The 6,000-nt window shown below is 33.6% G+C and overlaps 1 protein-coding gene across 1 annotated transcript in view; it reads left to right on the top strand.

Annotated features, from left to right (window-relative positions):
- LOC117100230 overlaps positions 1–6,000 on the top strand; it is a 29,073-nt gene that overhangs the window by 1,016 nt on the left and 22,057 nt on the right. The gene's annotated exons all lie outside the window — the stretch shown is intronic.

The following is a 6,000-nucleotide window of genomic DNA, read 5'->3' as shown; positions in this document are numbered from 1 at the left end:
ACACAGTTTGTACCGGCGACTGAAAATGGAAAACGACTTGGTGTTGACGCAACAAGGACATTTGATATGGAACCTGTGTCATTGAGCCAGAAATGTCGGATGTTTTCTATCGATGAACTACTTAAGCCAAAAGGAGAGGAGTCAGATTGTCTTCATTGTCCTGATAGTCCACCAGAGGTGACCATCTATGTTTGACATCGTGGTGCGTAACGCATCAGGCATCATCAGAACAGGCTTATAATCTAAATCAAAGAAATTATCGGGTTTTTTTCTAAATTTCTAAGCTGAACTTATCAATGTACTGTAGATAAAAATATAGTTTTAGCAATGTGGATTAAATTATAAAAATAATTTATATTGTACTTAAGTGTAAAGTAATTTGAACCATTTAACGTGTGTTACGTTTTCTTGCGTTTCGATAGTATTAAAACCTTATATATGTTTCTAAACCGTTACAAAAATAGCGAAATGTCTCGGGTAGCTGTACACAATAATCTATTCAATGTTTTTAAGATTTCTTAATTGGAACAACTGTATCTAATGAGGATGTTGTAATATTGTAAATAAAATTATTTTTCAATAGAAATTTACAGGTTGTGCTTTTCTTCAATAGATTTTTTTCTCAAAGTGAGTGAGTGATGTTGACAGAGCTGATGATGAAATTACAAAATAAAAATGACAAAAGGACGTTAATGATAATATTAATTATGATGATGGTGCTGCTAACAATAACATTGATGATTATTGTTTGAAAATTATGAGAAAGTGCAGACGACGATGATATAAAATATGATTCATAATAACGATTATTATTTGTACAAACCGAGGTATTGATGGGGATAATAATCTTACTAACGATGACGACATTAATATATTACCAACAGACAGATTAACATTTTCGAATATATTTATCAATGTACTGTACTGTAGATAATAATAGCATAATTTCAGCAATTAAGAATAAAATATAACAGTATATACTGTACACAGAACAAAGTTACTCGAACAATTAACGTATGTTACAATGTCTAGCGTTTCGATAGTAGGCCTATTTATATTACTCCGGTAAATATATACTATAATCTGAATTATGCCTTGCGTGCTGTTTTCCGATCATGCTACTTTGATAATGCCTTTGAACTTCCACAAAATAGCGGTGGCAGTCTCACTCCGTTGTTCAGAATATGCCATTGAGCCGAACTTATTAAATCACAGCCTATTATAGAGTTAGAGTGTCCTAACTTTCCAGATAGTCAGCCAAAAATAACCATCTATGTTTGACATCGTGCTGTGTAACAAAACTGTGACTAAATCTAACTAAAATCAGGGACGTAACCATGATTTTGAAAGGGTTGGGGTGAGGGAGCCGTTATGCCCATTACGTAGGACCCTGGCGAGATCCGGGGCGAGTCCCCATGTGAAGGAGCGTACTCTGAAGTTCTTAGGACTGTTTTGAGAGGATAAAGTGAAAATTGCAATAGACGCATAATAAATAAGCGCTACAATTTGTATATAATAAATTAGCAGTGGAGGATCCAGGAATTCGAAAGAGAGGTGAACCAGGCAGAGACTTTCACAGACCGAGGAACCACCCACCTCAGCCCCACCGTGGTTGGGGCTGAGGTAAAAAAAATTATGATTAGGGCACCTCTAGATGGCCGGAAATTATACTCTCACGATTAAATTTTTAATATATTTTTCTTTTTATTCCTTAAAAATTGAGTGGGAGTGGGGGCGGGGAGGGACAGACCTTGAATCCACCTCTTCCCAAAACATTCTTTATCCAGAATAGTCATAATCACATGAAATAGTCATAATCACGGAAAAACCAGATCAAATCCAAAAATTAAATGCATGGACCTTCGCCTCAGCAGTCACTAAGACATATATCAGGATTCGACTCGATGGAGTTTAATGTCATACCCAGGGAAGGATACAGATCTGTTTTGAAAGGGGCAGGGGGAGGCTGGTGCGAGAAAATTTGAGGAAATAGTACGCCTCTATATGGCCGGAAATGACCCTTTTATGTAGTAAACTCCATCATCATCACATCACCTTTATATAGTCAAAATGAAATGCCAACAAATTTTTCATGATCTTTCAAGGATCTACTTAATATCTAGGACAACTTTTTCCTAACACAATAAGCTTTAACTATACTATAATAATTATGATCAACAAATCACAAATTTTTTCCGCATTTATCACAATTTTATTGCTAATAATATTATTCAATTACTATTATCATCATCATCATCATCATCATCATCATCATCATCATTATCATTATTATTACTAGTAAAAGAAACTTACATAAGGATAAAAACGAAACTGAACCACACAGTATTGCATTTCTATATCTTAAAAACCTGGCCTGAGATATATTGCTTTTTTCAAATCACGCTTATGGATGTGTTCCATTAGGCCTATGTGTAACGTGTACTGATGCATATTTACATGCTTTAGAAGTATTCATTTTGAGTGATACTAGGAAAGAATTGGCTTAAGAACAAGCTTTGAAATGTTAACACTGTGTACAAAGGTGGGGGGGGGGGAACACGGCTCCAACGGTTCCTTCACCCCCCCCCCTATTCCTCCTGGATAGTCCCTGACTAAAAGTAATTTTCGTGTTCTATCGTGAATCTATTTGTAAAATCTACCGTATATGATAATGTATAGTATTATTAGTATAATGTTTATATATTGCAGTTTGTGTTGACAAAAGCTTGACAACCAATCAACGTGTGTTGTGTTATACATAGTATTTCTATGTTATATAATATTTATATATTTTAGTACCTTAAGAAATTGTGATATTTCATTTAACTATACATAATAATCACCATGGTCATTCAATGTTACGAAATGAGGACGCTGCAATAATACAATTATTTTGAAATAGGAATTTACATTATGTTCAGTATAATTATACTTATCGAAGATGAATGGGTGATGTAACTATGACACAGCAGATGATGACAGATAATGACTATGGAGATGGTGATAATATAATTCTAAATTATAGTGATGATGAGGAGACAAGTTAAAACACGAAAATATCCTTTTAATTTTTAATGACGGGGTGAGGGGGAAGGGGCACACCTTACATGCGCCACCATTGAGAGCAACATGAACAGACATTGATCCTGTACCATTGAGTCGGAAATGTCGAATATTTTCTGTCGATGAACTTCATAAACCATTTAAAGCCTGCAGAGAACAGAGTGTCTTAACTTTCCATAAGTGACAATCTATGTTTGACGTCGTGTTGTGTACCAGAATTGTGACTAAATCTAACTCAAAATAATTGTCGTGTTCTATCCTCAATCTATGTGTAAAATGTACGGAATATTATGTTATTAAGTATATTAATATACCGTAACAAACAATTAAAAATAATGTAAGGTTTGGTGATGGTACACCTGGTTTGATACCTGGTACTTGTGCGTGCCAGGCATGTGTTACATATTGGGCCGTGTGGGCCTTGTATTCAATTTTTGAATAGTGTTATGCATACTTAAAGTTGTTCTGTTTATGTTGTACAAACGCATGACGTTACAACGTGTGCTATGTTATACATAGTACGGTCATATAATATCAATTTATTTTAGCATGTAAAGAAATAGTAAAACGATATTTCAGAAAATTATACATAATAATAACAATGGGCATTCAGTGTACGCGAAAATGACGATATTACGATTTTTATATAAATAAAATTATTCTGAAATTTTAGAGTCTTTATTTTTTTTTTTTTACTTATCGCAGACTGAATGGGTGATGTAACTATGACAGAGCTGATGATGGCAGAACCATACTAATTACTATAATGGTAGTGAAAATATATTAAAGCATTAAAATGGAATTCTAATTAATATTATATGAGCACAGGCGTTGGATCTGCTTTTATAACTGAACCATGCTAATGACTATGTAGACATCATTATCATATTTATAATTTTTAATGTTTTAATCGTCGTCGTCATCATCATCATCCAATTTTGTTGACATCATGTTTACAATCATCAAAATTTCAAGGAATCCTCATCGATGAGATCACTATTTTAATATATTAATATTATATTCAATTTCATTTGGTTAATATATATATTAGACTCTATTTATTTGTTTAGATTCTGATTTATTAATTAGTTCATGAAGTCTTTCTACTGTCACATTACTTAACAAAAAACATTTTTAAAAAGGCTAGTAATTATGAAAGTTTGTAAGTAACGCATTGTTCATTCAGTTTGGTAGACGCATTGAGATAAAAAATTTATTCGCCGGCATAAATCGTTTCTAATTTTTCAAGTCTGTATCTTTCATCTCAGTGAGTGCGGCCGCATTCTAACGCGTTACTTGGTAAAGTTTAGCGTTTCATTGACTGTTGCATTGTGCATTGAGCTCTATTGTCTACCATTTAACGCGTTTAGTAAAGCAAGTTTGAATTGTTTGAGTGTAGCGGCATTTTGCTATAAAAGTCACACCAACTTTCTACAACTCATCAGTTGATGGTTATCTGTGCTCGGACCGAAAATCATCTAAAATCTAAATTATGCCTAGCGTGCTGTTCTCCGATCTTGCTACTTCGATTATGCCTTTGACTTTCCACGAACTAGTGGTGGCTGCCTTGCTCCGTTGTTCGAACAATACTGGAAGTTGTCTTGATGTCTTAAATATTATTAGTAGGATTTGCCCAAAGAAATACAGTCTCAGGAATGCCAGACAATGTGTTCGCCAGATTTTCATCGAATCTCTATATATTGAGAGAGTCAAAAACACTGACAAGTATCGTTTGCGAGACGGCTGGCACTATGAATTACCATGTATTATCATCGTAAACGGAATGGAGTATAACGTCGCTACTATAACCTGCATCGAATGGATGAGATACCTGCATACGATAACACGTGCCACAGTTTGTACCGACGACTGAAAATGGAAAACGACTTGGTGTTGACAAACTAAGAACATTTGATATTGAACCTGTACCATTGAGCCGGAAATGTCGGATGTTTTCTATCGATGAACTACTTAAATCAAAAGCAGAGGAGTCAGATTGTCTTCATTGTCCTGATAGTCCGCCAGAGGTGACCATCTACGTTTGACATCGTGGGCTGTAATGGAACAGTCATCATCAGGACAGGCTTGTAGGTGTAACCAAAATTGACATTTAAGCTGTATAATCTAAATCAAAGAATTTTTTTTTCTAAATTTCTAAGCTGAACTTATCAATGTACTCTAGATAAAAGTATCCCTTTAGCAATACAGATTAAACCATACGATGTATATTGTATATAAGAGTAAAGTAATTTGAACCAATTAAGGTGTGTTACGTTTTCTAGCGTTTCGATAGTATTAAAATATTATATGTTTCTAAACCGTTACAAGCATAGCAAAATATCTCGGGTAGCTGTACACAATAATTTATACAATGTTTTTAAGATTTCTTAAATGGAACAACTGTATCTAATGATGATGTTGTGATATTATAAATAAAATTATTTCTCAATAATAATTTACAAGTTGTGCTTTTCTTCAATAGATTTTATCTCAAAGGGAGTGAGTGATGTTGACAGAGCTGATGATAAAATTACAAAATAAAAATGACAAAAGGATGTTAATGATAATATTAATTATGATGATGGTACTGCTAACAATAACATTGATGATGATTCTTTGAAAATTATGAGAAAGTGCAGACGACGATGATATAAAATATGATTCATAATAACGATTATTATTTGTACAAACCGAGGTATTGATGGTGATAATAACCTTACTAACATGCCGATGGTAACGATGACGACATTAATATATTACCAACAGACAAATTAACATTTTCGAATATATTTATCAATGTACCGTACTGTAGATAATAATAGCATAATTTCAGCAATTAAGATTAAACTATAACAGTATATATTGTACACAGAACAAAGTTAATCGAACAATTAACGTATGTTACAATGTCTAGTGTTTCGATAGTAGGCCTATTTA

Source organism: Anneissia japonica, unplaced genomic scaffold, assembly GCF_011630105.1.
Source record: "Anneissia japonica isolate Jap-2015-1 unplaced genomic scaffold, ASM1163010v1 scaffold6788_len1366326_cov149, whole genome shotgun sequence".
Lineage (NCBI taxonomy): Eukaryota > Metazoa > Echinodermata > Crinoidea > Comatulida > Comatulidae > Anneissia > Anneissia japonica.
This window is presented reverse-complemented; position numbering and strand designations above follow the sequence as displayed.